At 40.5% G+C, this 18,035-nt stretch overlaps 1 protein-coding gene across 1 annotated transcript in view; it reads right to left on the bottom strand.

Moving 5' to 3' along the window:
* The window catches only part of DLGAP2 (DLG associated protein 2), a 479,848-nt gene that overhangs the window by 376,378 nt on the left and 85,435 nt on the right, over positions 1-18,035 (bottom strand). The gene's annotated exons all lie outside the window — the stretch shown is intronic.

Genomic DNA, 18,035 nt, shown 5'->3' with positions numbered 1-18,035 from the left:
TAAGTAAAGTGGCATAGATTAAGATCTTTAGATTTATCTGAAGTGCATTAGCAAGGTATTTGAATGACAAGTATCCTGCAAATTCCCATAAACCAAGGTTAGAAAGGCTAAGGAGTCTGGTGTTCAAAAGGTTTATCATTTGGCTAGATATCATAGTGCATGTCTCATGCATATTCTAGAAATACACCTCTGACCTTACAGGCCTGGCCTCTCTGAGCTGAAAGGGTCAACCCAAAATTTCTCATGTATGACAGATATGAGGCAAAACAGACCTGAGTGGGAGCTGTTCAGAGATGAAGAATTTGCCATGGGAAGTGGATGTTCCACTGGCCATTTCCATCACCACCCTCACCATGGAAAAAATTTGCCTTATATGCAGTCTGTCCGGGTTCTTGTTCTACTTTTCTCAGATAACTTGAAGAACCTTGTATTAGATGATGCTTTCACTCTGGATTGATGCGTATCTGGTTCAACCAAAATGCACCTCTGTTTCTGAAAAGCCAAAGATCAAGCTCTAAGTCTGACTGTGAGGCATTTTACGTAGATCATAAGGGTGGTTTTTTTTTTTTTTGCATGCCCATATGTTTTTCCAAGATCACTTAAAACATGGAATCAAGAAAACTGTAATGTTTTAATATTGATTTTAAGAACATCATTTATAATGCTGAAACCCTCTTTTTGTTCACTAGTCCTCTATTTAAATACCATATCAATAAGTTAGCCCTTCAACACCCAGCCCACTCTTAAAACATCTTGAGTTCCTTGTCCAGCATCATAGAAGAGAAAAAGTTGAAACTTCCAAGAACATATTCTCTGCTTTTCTAGTATTGTGACCTTCTTTTCTTGGTCCCAATGGGCCCAATGGGCCATTTCTTTTTCCCCTAAACAAAAACAATTTTGTTGGAATGTGTCTATCTTACTAGACACAGATGAGATGATAGATTGATTTGTACAACTGTCTGCTCTAATAGCTATTCATGGTGTTCTAATTGTTTGTTTCAGATACAAGTTTGAGAAGATTTTTTTTTCATGTTTACCTCTGGTTTAGTGCTGAATAGGGCTGAACCTGGTTCCGCTTGTTGCACAGCCATTCCAGAAACAGCCCTGTTTCACAACAACCTTTTGAGATCTGTCTTTCAACCAGTGTCCAGACCATTAAGTCTGTGTTCTGCTATAATGGAGCGATGGTTTTAAAATCACCTGCATCAAGTCAAACAGCTTACAGCACTCTATACACATTTGGCTGAAATTAACTGAAACCTTGAAGAAAACTTCTGTTGGCAAGACCTACTCTCATAAAACCATGTGAAAACCCCTTACAGAGTCTAAACCTGTAACTGTTTACTAACAAAAAAGATGAGACAAGACTCAGTTTTTATACCAAATGAAACTAATTGGTTTCTGGAGTCATCCTGATCGTTACTTTTAATACTGGTATAATACTGACACTTACACTTACAGAGTTTTGTCAGTTATCCTTGAATTATTCAAGTATTAAGAATGAACCAGAAAACTTTCTGAAACAACTGTTTCAGACTCCTGGATGCAAATGACCTGACTCTACACATACTAACATTATTCCTAGATAGCACTGTCTCAGAAAGTCTAACTAACTGACTTGCATAATACAAGGCGTTCAACCTGAAAAGCCAAATACAGAATAGAAATATTTATTGAAACCCTCTAATTTATGATCAATACTGTAACTTTCTTCAACTACAATGGGTTTACTCCTCTGCAAATTTTTTTTTTTGTTCTTAATTTATTTAAAATCCTCCATTATACTTTGTTCTGCCAATTATATTTTTCATTAATGCCCTTGAGGGAACACAATTTTAAGTGCTTTGCTGTATCAAGTCCTCATCAAGGAAGGAGTCAGGCCTGCAGAAGCTTTCCTATCTGTGATGACAGAAAGCCCAGGAGCCAGTTTCATATAATTTTAATCTACACAGCCATATTTGGAAGTAATCTTTGCATTTGTTAACCAACCCAAGGTGATCCTGAGCAAAGACAAACTCATTGAACTCTAAAATATTACATTAATAGATTCCCCAGAAGTGTTAGTGAACATCCTAGACAGAAGATAAAGCTACTTTTGGCTTGCAAAGCAATAGTCAGACCTAAAATTCAATAGAGAATTTAAAAAAAAACAAAACTGAAGTAAATGCTTTCAAAGACTTCAAGAAGGTAGAATTCGGCTACAGTTTCTTCAGGTCCCTTCATTTAAAAAAAAAATAAATTGCACACACAGGCTGAAAAAAAGTTGATTAGGTTTTAATATTATGAAATCTGCAGGAGAAAAAAACCTAGATGGAAGGCAATTATGCAGCCTTTACTATATGCATATAGTAAAGGCTGCATATATGCCCTTTAATTCATTTGCATAAAATACTTAATGTTCAAAATCATCATTGCAGCAATATGCCTAACTGGATTTGTATATTTTGTATAACATAAGAAAACAGAGTCATTAAACTCCTACAGATTTACTTCTCAATGTGTAATCTGAATGTGAACATATTCAATTAAAAACACTTAAGTAATGAAAACAAGGATTATCACTGGGATGGTAGTTGTTTTATAAAAATATGTCAATACAAAATGCAGAAATAGTCAAGGGCCACTTTTTTTACTATCATTTGCTCATTGGCTGCTGAACTACCAGTATTATCTGTGCATCCCAAAGTCTATAACATAAATGAAGCTTTCATGTTAAAAATGCCAAGACTGAAATTAATGAGAATAGGCTAAATGTTTTTCTTGCCCTTCTGCAAAGATCGCTTCTAAATTAGTTCAATGGAATGAATTAGATACTATGGATAAGGAGATATACAGAAACAAGAATACTTTTTTAAAAGTGTTCATTTTGCCACAGATGGAGGGCTAGGGCAAGGAAAGAATGCAGAAAAAAATATATTTGATAATGAAGAAGTTATCATGCCCTAATTCCTATTTAATTGGAAGACAATCCATAACTGAATATATAACTGACTTCTTAAAACTGAACTTTTGAACTAGGATTTCCTTCTTATGCTTCCAATTCACATAGCTTAAGAAGGATTAATTCGTTGGGGCTGCTGTGTTGGCCTATGTGATTTGCTTTTCAACAAATATCAGAAACAGAGGCAAATGTTTAATAAAATTTTAAAAAAGTTTTAATTTGGGGTTAAAAATAACTACAGGACAAACATTCTTGTGATCTATGAACTGTGATCACATTTTCTTACCTCTGAAAGAGGAAATTTCAATGCACTCACATCACACTTGAGGAAAGGACTTTGAAAGAAAGAGTACAAGGCAATATTTACTTTTACCCAAAAGGTTTAGAAAAAATGGTCAAGGGCCAAGAAACTATTTCAACATTTTTTTCTTGGAAAAGGGCACTAGTTTCCTCAAATCAAGGGCACTAGTTTCCAGATACATAAAATACCATTGCAAAAAGAGATAACAATCATCTATTCTCCATGTCTGTGGTGGACTGAACAATAATATTATGTTTAAAGTTCCAACAGGGTACATTCAGTTTGAAATATTTTGCACAATATCTAACAGTAAGACTAATCAAACACAGACCTACATTGCTTCAGAAAGTTGTGGAACCTGTCATAGGCTGCACAACCATCAGGAATGACCTCCAGGCAGGCACAAACAGAGCTTGCATTGGACAAGGGGAAGAGACTGTATGATCTGTTCAAATCCTCCTCCAGACCTAGAGGTCTTCTGTGATTATTTGAATAAGTTAAAATGAAAAAGTACATGAAAAACCTGTGGCCATTAAATCAGATATATACAATTAGAATTAAAAATGCAGTTTTGTACTGGATTAAACAACATGCCTTTAGGCAGAACTCTTGCATATATCACGTTCTCCAAAAAGTTGAAATTATCGTAAAATTATTTCATTAAACTATATGCAGAATTAGTCATCAATTTAATAAGAAATTGTGCGTATAGGCAGATTGTGTTATAAGTTAACAGTTACCATCCACAAGGAAGATACCAAATGTTACAATACAGAACATGCTCGTGAAGACACAGAGAGTCATACTACTCAACTGTATCAGAGAGCCTAAAATATGGATAAGCCTTATCATCAAAGGACTTAGGAAATGCCAATCCAGGATACTTGGAAAGGAAGAATATTTCTGAAAAACAAATCCCAGGCAATAGGAATCAATTGTGTTAGAGAAGATGTGCTGCTTGTGGGAGTCTGGAAACTGAGTCTGAAGAGCAACAGCACTGTGGTATGACTGCCCTGCCTTCACCCTGGCTGGCCAGGGTGCAAATAGAAAAGACAGTGAAGTTAAAAGAACGGATGTGAATTCCATCCTTAACTTTATTGCCCACCCACAAAAAAAAAAAAAAAAAAAAGAAACCAAAAAACTCCCCAAACCCAAACAACGACAAAAAACCCCCATATCTTTGTTTCTGTTGCAGAATGAGCTGACTCTTGGCATTCCCATCCCATCCTATTCATATGGCTTGAGAGACAAAATTCAAGAATTAATGTGCTGTGCACACATGCCCAATGCCAGGAGGAAGCAGAGAGGAACAAAACACCAAAATATTTGTACTGCAAGCTAAACCTCCCAGGTTCTCATAGAATGCTCAAGGTTAAGCCTTGGCTAACATCAGATTCCTTGAATGGGAAAAGAAATATTTATGGTACAGTATTTATACCTTAGTCAAAAGATCCAACAGGAAGGCAATAAAATTCAAGTTAAATAACAACACAGTTTTGTAGGAAGCCATATGTCTTCTAAAATGGCAAGCAAAGATGTCAGTGACAGTTAAGGATGGTCTGCAGTTTACTGTTGAGAGTAATTTATCAATAACTTGCATGACGATATGCTAAAAGATTTTTTCAGAGAAATCAGTCAAGCATCACACAATGTCAAATAGCTAAGAATCTGGTAGCCCAAAAGACTACATTACTCAAGCATAGTGAATATCAACCTAGGAAGTGTTTCTTACATGACTAAAAAAAAGTGAGAAAGAAAAATTCAGGTAAGTTATAAAGAACAAAATTAGAAGATCAAAAAGAAAGGCAGCAAAACTAGAGACGATAATAAGCGCATAAAATCCTATAGGGAACTGCAAAATATTAGGCATGGAAATCAGCAAAATATCTAATAAAGAGATAAAGCTGCCAAATAAAAAAAAAAAAGGATGAAAAGAACTACCAACAAAGGATAAAATTGGAGTTATTGACTATGCTGAGCTAAGAAAGGCCCTAAGGAAAAGGAAAACACAAAACATCAGAGAATATATCTGTGATCTGTGATGCTCTTGAGTTACAACTCAACAAAATAAAAATAATGAAATGGCATAGGATTTCTTCCACAAGGACTTAAACGGTAGAGTTTCAAAGGAAGAAGGATGACTACAGCCTCCCCACACATAAATTACTTGATTAAACAAGTCAGAGACCAGCTCTAGCAGAAAACAATGAATGCAGCCCAGCAACTATTGCTTGTAATGATTTCCAGCAGAGTAGTATCTTCATGGCTACAAGGTTGAGATTTTGAAGATGTCCACCTTAAGGCCAAAATCTGCCTTTCATTATGAAGTTGAATCTCATACCAATTAAAAGGACAAGCAATGAAATCTGTCTCAGAGTTTACCCTTTCTTGAATTTTAATTCCAATAACGTGAAGTCCAACCAAAACCAAAAAATCATAGAATGGTTTGGGTTGGAAGGGACCTTCAAAGATCATCTAGTCCAACCCCACTTCCATGGGCAGGGACATCTTTCACTAGATCAGGTTGTTCAAAGCCTCATCCAACCTGATTTTGAACACTTCCAATGATGGGGCATCCACAACTTCTCTTCTTCCAGTGTCTCACCACTCTCATTGTAAAAAAATTCTTCCATATGTCCAATCTAAACCTACCCTCTTTCAGTTTAAAACCATTGCCCCTTGCCCCGTCACTACAGGTCTTGGTAAAAAGTCTTTCTCTGTCTTTCTTATAAGCCCCCTTTATATATTAAATGATGTACGATGCAATCTATTTTCTTTTAAGTTAACACAAGAAATGGAAAGACAATCATATTGAAGGCTTACAATCTGCCCCCCATGAAAAAACAAGCAAAATAAAATACTATTATCTCCTTCAAAACCATATTCTCTGCCTATGCAGGCTGATGTGCCTTCCTTAGCACCTTGAGTTCATAGTTATGAAGAAGCTTGTCTCAGCACCGGAGGCTCCATCACAGAGCCAGTCTCTCTGAGGCAGTAGAAAGTATCTGAAGAGTCCCTGTCAAATCTGATGGCCTGCCTAAAGAAGCTCTCTCATTTGGATGATACCAAGACACTTGTGTTTGCACAGACAGAAGTAACTACCTTAAGCACCATCCAACAGCCTACTTCTTATTGGACAGCAAAGCATTCTGTGCCTTTGAGGAGCACCATTAATTGCCATTGTATCTAAAATCCAAAAAGTTTCCAAATCAGATGATAGATGATCTCATTCCCTGTAGCAACAATGATATTCAGAATACCACTAAAGAATCTGAAAAGAAAAGCCTACAAATTGGGGTTTTGGTGTCTCCCACCACCAGAACAGCAGCAAGGCTTCAAGTGATGATTTGTGTTTCTCCAGGTCAACATCTTTCCTTCATTACCCTCCCCGATCTCCACCAATTTCTCTAGAGCACTTTTTAAAGTGACTACCATTAAATGAAGTTATCAGCTGATTTTGTTAAATACTTAACACAGCATGTCTTCAATGAAAAAAGCATCATAAATTGTCTGTAGCAAAGGAAAAGTATCTTGCTTATTGTATAGCAGTTCTCTATAAGTTGCTGAAGTGTATTTAATGTTACAAACTGAAGTAAAGGTGACTGCCTCATTGCCATCCTGCAGCCCAGAGGAAGAGTTCAGGGTAAATTCCCAATAACCTGAGTGCCAGGAATCTCTTCACCACACCAGAAGCAAACAGGCTTCCCCCATCCTAACTTTGTCTATTTGAGCTTTTACTTTTTCACTACCCATAAACCATTCCAGAAACACAGCATAGGTATATCATTCACTGACCCACTTGAACAATTTATTCACAGTTTTAAACTTTGAAAACCTGACTACCCCTTTCAGCAGTAGTAAGTCATCTTGAAACTGGTTTCACAGAAGAACAGTTCATTTCTAAAACAGAAGGCGAGATCAGAAATCATGCGGGAATGTCATTGTATCATCAGTGAGTATGAAGTTTGCCTCCTCGATTCAAGCTCCCCGCTTGGGTGCACGTGCCTGCAAGGCACACGGTCCTCAGCGCTGCAGGTGATGCACTGTGTGCTCCTGCCTGCAACCTGCCAGTCCTGCCAGGCAGAGCAGGGGTAGATGGAGGTCAGCCTCCTCACCGTCTTTGCAGCGTTTGGCAGTCCAGAACATACAGAGCTCTCATTGCTGTGCAAAATACTTCAAGGACCGCAATTGTGCCTTGCTCCAGAAGATGACACTCCACTTTGTGAGATGTAATTTGTTCCACGAAAAGCATATTCTTTATTCTTAGACAGCAGGCTATGCCCTTCCAGCTATGCCCCTGGAAGACTACGCCACATAAGCATGTTCAAAAGAATCATAGGCAAAAGAAGTTTTTATTTTCTGCATTAGCTAGCAACAAGTGTACTTCTGCACTTTAAGATTTTCCTATTTCTGGAGCACTTTATAAACATTTTTAAGCACTCACTATTCTCCTCTGAGCTAAGCAAGTATTACCATTACAGCAGTAATGTACTAACCACTGGCACATACCACCCCACCACTGGGTTAGGAAAATGATTAAAGACCAGAGTAAAAGCCCTTGAAGCCAGAAGATAAGTCTTCAGTGAAAATGAAATGGATACTTTACTGTTCGAATGGTCAAATGCACAACACCTGTCACCAGACTAATTTGGACAGATACTAATAAAATGAATGTCCTGCTAAAGAGGAGGCTTATAATACAGTGCATTTGTTTACTGTGTCTTCCTACTATTACAGTTTCCATAGAAACTGGAGAGAGTTAGAAAATTTCAGCACTGGGCAACAAATTCTAATGATCTTTTTTAAAGAATCGCTATAATATACATTTAGTGCAAATAGAATACATCAGCAAGATTTATACTTAGGTATATGAAACATGGATCACTAATGCAGACGTGCTCATGACTGTACATGATTACTGTGTCTTTATGGCATCGAGAGAAAGGACACTTCCTTTAACACACGTTAGTAACAGTCCATGCCATGCTGGTCCTTCCTCTTCAGGCGTTTCAATTTTGTATCACTTCCTCCAAATGCCCTCCAGACAAGCAGGGGAGCAAAAAGTACTGATGCATTTTCAAAATATACTTCCCTTTCCCTGAAGCTTCTATGGTATCTTACCCCTTACATTTATAATCACCTACAGCTTAACCATGATGTAATTTCTTATGCCTTGTGGGCCGATTTCTGTGACTCACAATTTCCAAATATATTTGTGAAGGTGGTTCATGAATTAAACTTCTGTCAGCTGAAGCCTCCAGCATTGTTCTGCCCATGTTCAGTATGGAGGCTCCTGGCTCACAAGAAGTTTTAATGGTACAGTACAGAGGATCAGTCCTCAGTTTATAAAGGACACTCCAGCAGCCATTATATAAGGTAAGAAAGACTGCAAATGCCCCCATGGCTTTTTGTCATGCCATCGTTATTCTTTGGTAAGTTTAGGTTTCCTATATATACCACTGAAAATCTTCAGATGATTCATCCCTGGGGTTTGCTGTCAGATGAGCACGGTTGTGAGTTATGCTTCTAGTAGTTTCTCTGGTACTGTACTCTTCCCCAGTGCTTCTTCCCTGATTTTAAGCCATGTCCAGATAGGACCTGGGGGACCCTGGGACAGCACCCTTGGTCAACTACAAATTCACATTTTTTCCTCACTTAAGCATTTAACTACCTATGTCTGGCAAACCAACATATTTTAATAAAATTAATATCATCTACAAGTGACAACATGCATCTAATCTTGTAGAATTACTTTCACAGAGGTATACTGAAATATCACCTTCCTTTATGGTGAAACATCTTCACCTTCTTCTTCTCTGCCCCTTCCCTGCCCGAGTGATCTTTGCCCCAAGAAGGATAAGCTAATAGGACAGTTTTTGCTGTTCTTGGGCTCTTCATCTGCTTTTCCCTGCTCAACAGCATCACTCCTCTCAGATGGCAGTTTGGGAGAGATTCTCTGGAGATACGGCTGGTGTCTTATCCAATGCAGAGTCATACTGAGACGACTAAACCACATGCGTGGAAGCATTTGCTACTGTTTAATCTCAAGTGCAGAGGGTGCTGCACTGCCTCTGGTAATATACTTCTACAATAAGCGCCACTAACAGCTTTGGGGATCACATGCATTCCTGGTGCAGAAGTGTTTGGTATTTCCCATCGTGACAGAAAGGAGACAAGTGGTTAAATTACTGCCTGTTGTGCATGACTGTAGATATTAGCAGCTGTTATTTATAGTACCTATTATGCTATAGTATCCCAAAAGACAAGGGAACCACATCATACAGCATTACTACAAATAAAATCATTCTAGCACAGAAAAAACATTTTAAGCATAGAGAATATCATTGTAGTTTATCTTTAAATGGAAAGCATGAACAGCTCAGTTGTTTTGATAACAAAATGTATGTTTTAGTACTCCCAGCCCCCCAGCTAATACAAGAATTCTCCTCTGTCCTTCCACTTGCAGGAAATGATGAAAGAAACAGGAAGAGCCAGCAGATCAATACCTCGCTCTGAGCCTGGTATGACCAGCAAAATTTTGGGGTTTTTCATCATGGGTTGGTCTGCTGGTGATACCAGGCCTGCTGGTGACAGATGGGGTATGCCTGTCTCAAAGGCAGAAAAGGATCTTCATGCAGGAGTTAGCAGGGCTCATTGAAAGAGCTTTACACTAGATTTGAAGGGGCAAAGGGATAAAACCAGGCTCACTAGAGATAAGCCTGCGGGCGGCATGCCAGTGTTTGAGGGACAGTGTGCTAGTGAGGTCCTTTGGTCTGCTGTCTCAGTGGAGGTAGGGGATGGAGAGCCATGTGGCAGCAAAGACACAAGGGCTATTGACGTGTTAGAAACCACAGAAGCACCTGAGAATGGTCACGTAGGAATTAGGGCTTCTCCCCCCAAAAAGGTGGTGGGATCAATGGCCCAGCAGAAGTACATCTACATCAATGCATGCAGCATGGGCAACAAACAGCAGGAGCAGGAAGCCATTGTGCAGCAGGAAAACTATGATATAGTTGCCATCACACAAACATGGTGGGATGACTGCACAACTGTAGTGCTGCAATGGATGGCTATAAACTCTTCAGAATGGACAGGAAAGGAAGGAGAGGCGGTGGGGTAGTCCTGTATGTTAGCGAGTGTTTATACTGTCTAGAGCTTGATGATGGTGACTATAGGGTTGAGTGTTTATGGGTAAGAATCCCATCCCAAAAGGGGGAAGGCCAACAAGGCAGATATCATGGTGGGCATCTGTTATAGACCACCCAGCCAGGATGAAGAGGCAGATGAAATATTCTATAAGCAGCTGGGAGAAGTCTCACAATCACTAGCCCTTGTTCACGTGGGGAACTTCAACTTACCAGGTGTCTGCTGGAAGTAAAATACAGCGGGGAGGAAACAGTCTAGGAGGTTCCTGGAGCATGTGGCAGATAACTTCCTGACACAGCTGGTGAGTGAGCCAACTAGGGAAGGTGCCCTGCTGGACCTGTTGTTTGTGAACAGAGAAGGACTTGTGGGTGATGTGATGGCTGGAGGCCGTCTTGGGCATAGTGATCACGAAATGACAGAGTTTTCAATTCTTGGAGAAGTAAGGAGGGGGGTCAGCAGAACTGCCACCTTGGACTTCCAGAGGGCAGACTTTGGCCTGTTTAGGAGACTGCTTGATGGAGTACCTTGGGAAGCAGTCCTGAAGGGCAAAGGAGTCCAGGAAGGCTGGACATTCTTCAAGAAGGAAATCTTAAAGGCAGAGGAGCAGGCTGTCCTCATGTGCTGAAAGAGAAGTCACTGGAGAAGAAGACTGGCCTGGCTAAACAGAGAGCTTTGGCTGGAACTCAGGAAAAAAAAGAGAATTTATGACCTTTGGAAGAAGGTGCAGGCAGTTCAGGAGGACTACAAGGATGTCATGAAGTTATGGAGGGAGAAAATTAGAAGGGCCAAAGCCCAGCTAGAACTTAATCTGGCTACTGCCACAAAAGACAAAAAAAAATGTTTCTATAAATACGTTAGCAACAAAAGGAGGGCTAAGGAGAATCTCCATCCTTTATTGGATGCAGGGGGAAACACAGTGACAAAGGATGAGGAAAAGGCCGAGGTACTTAATGCCTTCTTTGCCTCAGTCTTTAACAGTGAGACCAGTTATTCTCTGGGTACCCAGCCCCCTGAGCTGGAAGACAGGGACGGGGAACAGAATGAAGCCCCCATAATCCAAGGGGAAATGGTCATCGACCTGCTACACCACTTAGACAAACTCAAGTCTATGGGGCCAGATGGGATGCACCCAAGGGTACGGTGGGAGCTGGCAGAAGTACTCACCAAGCCATTTTCAATCCTTTATCAGCAATCTGGCTAACCGGGAAGGTCCCACTTGACTGGAGGTTAGCAAATGTGACACCCATCTATAAGAAGGGCCGGAAGGAGGATCCAGAGAACTACAGGCCTGTCAGTCTGACCTCGGTGCTGGGGAAGCTGATGGAGCAGATCATCTTGAGTGACATCATGTGGCATGTACAGGACAACCAGGTGATCAGGCCCAGTCAGAGCAGGTTTATGAAAGACAAGTCCTGCTTGGCTAAGGGATGATGAGGGAAAGGCTGTGGATGTTGTCTACCTAGACTTTAGTAAATTCTTTGACACCACTTCCCACAGCATTCTCCTGGAGAAACTGGCTGCTTATGGCTTGGACGGGCATTAACGCTTCGCTGGGTAAATAACTGGCTGGATGGCCGCATCCAAAGAGTGGTGGTGAATGGAGTTAAATCCAGTTGGCAGTGGTCACAAGTGGTGTTCCCCAGGGCTCAGTATTGGGGCCAGTTCTGTTTCATATCTTTATCTACAATCTGGACAAGGGGATCGAGTGCACCCTCAGGAAGTTTGCAGATGACACCAAGTTGGGCAGGAGTGTTGATCTGCTTGAGGGTAGGAAGGCTCTGCAGAAAGACCTGGACAGGCTGGATCGATGGGCCGAGGTCAATTGTATGAGGTTCAACAAGGCCAAGTGCAAGGTTCTGCACTTGGGCCACAGCAACCCCATGCAACGCTACAGGCTTGGGGAAGAGTGGCTGGAAAGCTGCCTGGAGGAAAAGGACGTGGGGGTATTGGTCAACAGCCAGCTGAATATGAGCCAGCAGTGTGCCCAGCTGGCCAAGAAGGCCAATGGCATTCTGGCTTGTATCAGAAACAGTGTGGCCAGCAGGAGTAGGGAAGTGATTGTCCCCCTGTACTCAGCACTGGTGAGGCCGCACCTCGAATACTGTGTTCAGTTTTGGGCCCCTCACTACAAGAAAGACATTGAGGTGCTGGAGCGTGTCCAGAGAAGGGCAACGAAGCTGGTAAAGGGTCTAGAGCAGAAGTCTTATGAGGAGCAGCTGAGGGAAGTGGGGTTGTTTAGCCTGGAGAAAAGGAGGCTCAGGGGAGACCTTATTGCTCTCTACAACTACCTGAAAGGAGGTTGCAACGAGGTGGGGGTCAGTCTCTTCTCCCAAGTAACAAGCGATAGGACGAGAGGAAATGGCCTCAAGTTGCATCAGGGGAGGTTTAGATTGGATATTAGGAACAATTTCTTCACTGAAAGGGTTGTCAAGCATTGGAACAGGCTGCCCAGGGAAGTGGTTGAGTCACCATCCATGGAGGTATTTAAAAGACGTGTAGATGTGGTGCTTAGGGACATGGTTTAGTGGTGGACTTGGCAGTGTTAGGTTAACGGTTGGACTCGATGATCTTAGAGGTCTTTTCCTACCTAAATGATTCTATGATTCTAAGAAAAAACAGGAAGGACAGGAAAAACTGTACATTAATAAAGTCAGCTGAAAGAAAAAGGTACATCTGGAAGAAGTCTCTGCCAGTACGTCAGTGGAAGTGGGATGTCCTTACTGGAAAATGCACAGCTGGAATAAAAGAGATCTCTCATATTTTTAATCGTGGAGAGGCTTGTATGCTACATCTTTTTCAATCTGTTATTCAGTCCTAGGGAGTTAAATACAAGTCCAAAACATGTGGCAGACTACTCCAAATTAAACAGCATGCCTTAGAGCAGACAAGCATTGCTCAGGCGTCTTCTGAAAATAAAAGTTATCTAACACTGTGAGCATCTTAGATACAGAACCCAATCCCCCATACTCTCCCACTCTTCTAGTAAAAAGGGGTGGTGGGGGAGTGGGGGGTGGAGAAGGACAAAAAAAGCAAACATGAGTTTCTTGAAATAGATTTCTTTTTAGAAGTTAGCAATGTGAATTCTAGTCCTTATTTTTTCTAACTTACATTCTTTTTGCAAGAAAACTTTTATGACAAAATCCATTATTCCCACATCCCCTGAAGAAAAATGTTTTGCTCTTCAAAACCTTGAAGAGCTTCCACAAAATTGGGGATTACAATACAAATGAAGTGAATCTGAGAGAAAAGACTGACTATCACTTCCAATGCTGTTTCCATTGCTTACTCCTCTCAGTACTGGGAGTCTTCCCAGATCATGAAAGGATATATTTTTAGGATAACAGTCTACTTAAACAGTTGAATTGTAATTTAAGGGGAAAAGGAATATAATCAACATATTAAGAAACCAGTAGCAAATAAAACATATCTTTTACTTCTATACTTTGCACAACTGAATTATGTACGATTAATGCATACCAGCCAAGAGATCTGTCCTTGCTTCCAAGTTGCCTCAAAGTAGCCAGAGTGAGGCAAGACACTACTGAAATGGGGAACACAGATACTTCTGTGTAGGCACCCCTGAGTCCTTTAAAAGGTGAGGGAATAGTTTCTTTTAGCCCACAACCAAATTCCTCCAGTGGGAATGAAATACCGGTGTGGTCTACTGTACCCATGTGAAACCAATGAATCCAAGACTCCTCCAGCGTTACAGCTATATTCCTCTGCAACCTATATGAATTCCCTGTGCTCCTTGCCATTGACTGGTAGTCGCTCTAGAAAACAGTACTAACATTTTACCTTACTTGCTGTATGAGTAGAAATGTCTGTCTTTCGATTTCTCTGCTGAATTACACGCTCTTTAACTCTACCCACACACTGCACTGTGTTGGCCAAGTCGTACATTTTGGCAGTGGACTTCAAAACTACATTCCTCCGCAAGAGAGAGCCTGTGTATAGTACACTCACACACACATACACACCCCCTCAGTCCACGTGAATTATATACTGCCTGGGCAACCATTTCACAAATAGATAGAAGCACTAAAAAATAAAAATCCCAAACTCTGGCATATAGAAATCAGTCATTCTACACACTGCTTTCATTTAGGAATACTTAGTCACATTACTAACATGACTGGTTATCAGACCTGTCTGCAGTTTCTGCTGATGATGATGTACGCTTCTCTCTTCCTTCAGTAGCTGAGCTGTATGCATTGGGAATGCTTTACAAAACAACATCCCCTCACACATATGAGAGTGAGACTGTTGTGAAAGTGCTATATTACAGCTAACAGTTTATACCTAGTTCTGAGAGCACAGGGGCTACTCAGCACTCGCCTTTCAGGGGAGCATGTTTTATTGATCTTGGAACATTTAACATGACATCTAAACATCAGTGAAATCTCTTGCTCATTTTTTTGTTTTTAAGACTACATAGTTCTAGGTGAAGCACAACCATGACTTCTCATAACAGTAATAAGAGGGGAAAAACATCTCTCTGGAGGAGCTGGTTGTAGTGAAGGACCTTGAACTCCAAAAGGGACTTTGTACTATGCTAGCAGCCAGCTAGGACACTGTGCAAAGATTGAAGCACCAGCGCACTCTGCTGTGACCGTGCTTTTTAAGCAGAATGGCACAGAGATATGTGCCAGCTGGAGTCTTAAAACAGTTTTATGCTCACACATATCCAGAGTCTCCTGGCTTGTCCAATTATTTTAAGTGGACTAATATGTGTTAATTATCTCTATACCTGGAAGTCTTGATACTAGAGTCTGAGGACCTATTGATCTTGAGATAATAGACCTGATCCCTTTGAAGTCTGAATCTAACCCAAACTGCCTATATTTTTGCACCACACAGAGACCAGATTTTAGTGGATTAAGCTGGACAGTCCTAGGTAGATACAAATCCAATAGGCAAGGCAGTCTTCTGGCTGGTTTGAGACTGAAGTGTATAATTCCTTATTCGAGCTAGACATCCAGCAGTACTAAGAAGTCTAAAATGACCCAAAGGATGCAAACTAACTTTAGACGATAATTTCTTCCACAGCCTGCAGGCTTCCTCTTAACATCACTGCAAACTACCTGCTTTTCAGTGCCAGTGCCTCATCTAAATTCTGAATCCCTGGCAGAAGTGGAACCAATGCCCTGGTGCTTTATGGCTATGCTCCCTGTGCTGCTGATCTTCTGTAGATATGAGAAAAGCTAGAGAAAAACACTGATGAAAAACAACATTTGGGTAATAGGCTTATATTCACCTTGTGGGCTGTGGTGAGGGGAAGAGAATCAGGAAATCAAGAAGTGAAAACCCACCCACTCAGGAATATTAAAATAAAAGATTTTGGTATCTTTACTCAAACCTCTTGTTTTTTAACTATTTAAATTACATTCATTCCTACTATCAGATCACCTTTCCAGAATTGAACTAGTACTAAAGAAAAACAAGTAAACAAAAAAAGCCCTTCTTTTTCAAGTCTTTAGCGGGTGTTAACATACTCATCCAAGTCAACCAAGTCTTCTGGAAGAAGAAAGGTCACAGACTAAAGTATATGAGAGTTTCTGTAGTGTAAAAATGGGACATTAGACATTAGCTAATCAAAGATTATGCCATGTTTAGGTAACTGTCTCATGTCATGTTAGAGAACTGCTACACCCTGCGTTCTCTTCTAAACAAATCCAGGGGGTGAAAAAAAGCTCATACTTCAATGAGTTACAATCAAAACATGTCAGGTTTAGCTTTACACTAGTGCAACATACACGAAAGAGGAGAGAAGTGGAATTTGTTAACCTAGATGACAAAATCTATTGGGAAGGAAGACAGGATAAACAGTCTTCAGGTATATAAAAGTTATCTGCAAGGAGCTGAGAAACAGGAGGGACCCATCGTCCACACAAGTTAATGAGTTTAAGCTGCAGTAAGGAAGACTCAGTTTGTGTATCAGGAGAAGTTTTCATCGGTGAGGTCAAGGAAGCTGCATAAAAGGCCTTGAAAGGCCACACAAGCATCTGTCAGGAAAGAGGTGGGCGTAGCTGATCCTCCTTTGGGCATGGCATAGGCCTGCTCCCTCCTCATTCTTGACTCCTTGCTAACATGACTGGTCACTTCTGGCCAAAATAAAAGAAACAGAGGTCTGGCCTAGAGATCCCGAACCTCCTTTTCCCAAGGATAGGCTAACAAAGCTGTGGCTAGGGTTCAGCCTTCAGAAAAGGCAGAAGATTGTATATAAGAATATGCTGCTTGCAATAAGTAGAAACTTTACCTCACCATACACCCGTCTGTATGGTGACTGCTCCACAGTCCTGACTTTGCTGATATGGTAGTGTCAGTAATGTGGAGGAAAAAAAGAGTTCAGGAATCTCTAGGTAAACATGAGAGCCCTAAACTATGTTCTGAATGCATTAGATTATATCCTTTATTTCACTTTCAGTCCAGAGCATTTAAATAGAATTTCTCCGAACTGGATGTTTCCCCCCCCAGGTTCATGTGGCGCTATTCAATTAATTACTGTCAACATTTTTCACAGTGCAAGCTATGTCTGACAAGAAGTTCTGTCACAGTTTATCACCTCTGCCACTGGGTATTGCCTCATACCCTTTCATCAGTTTATCCTTGCACAGTCCAGTTCAGTTCTCCCTTCTTCATCCTTTACTGGTCATCCCCAACACCTCTACAGGGTTCAGGTAACGGGTATTGCTCATAACAGCTCTATTGAGAGGTTTTATTTATCTTTTATTTCGCAAAAGTCGGCATCATATGCCTAGCCAACTAAAAGCAAAACAACCTTGATACCAAGGTACGAGAACTTCCGGATTAACTAGAAGATTAAGAAAGTACTTACTCTTGCTTTATTTTCACCCCTCTAATTTCCATTTCCATAGAAACAGGACTGGAAAGTACCAGCAGGCAGCCTGCAGCTGAACATCTGAATGAGAACGCTCAGGTTGAACTCAGCAAGCAGACAGCAGGTGAAGTCTGCAGGAACTGTCTAAAAATCTATAGCTACATCTTGAAAGTAAAAGGACAATCCCAGTTTAAGCAAAGAACTTCTAAAGAGGATGATACATAATCCTAGTGAATATTCTTGCATTGTACCAGCTGATAATCTGACTTTCTCTTCTATAAAACATAGGAATAAAATTTCTTCATCTCAATGGCACAAGACAAAAATTCATCACAAATTAATTAAGTACTTCATAATGTTCAGATGGAAGATGATATGCTAGTGAATATGGTAAGTTATTTTTGTAACAGGACTTTGGCTTCTGAACATTGTCCTGTAATTCCTTCTGCGAAATCAAACTGGCTGCTGTACAGTTCATGCATATGCATTGTGAGCCCAGTCATTTGGATGGCTCTTCTTACAAACATCCATTGCAGTTGAATAAATATATATACAAAAAAAATTAACTAGTAGTTAGTAACATATTTGCTAGTTATAAAACACATTGGTTTTGAGCACTAATCCACACTCCTTTTAGTTTAAAAGCTACTAAGGCAACACAGTTGTAGATATAGTTAAGGAAAAAAAAGCAATGTTAACTTCTTTATACAATTTAGTAGTTTAAAGCAGGAATTCTTTTTAATACTGTCATGGTTTAACCCCAGCCGGCAACTAAACCCCACACAGCTGCTCGCTCACTCCCCCCC

Source organism: Ciconia boyciana, chromosome 3, assembly GCF_034638445.1.
Source record: "Ciconia boyciana chromosome 3, ASM3463844v1, whole genome shotgun sequence".
Lineage (NCBI taxonomy): Eukaryota > Metazoa > Chordata > Aves > Ciconiiformes > Ciconiidae > Ciconia > Ciconia boyciana.
Note: the sequence above shows the minus strand (reverse complement) of the source record. Positions and strands in the feature narration are given on the sequence as shown.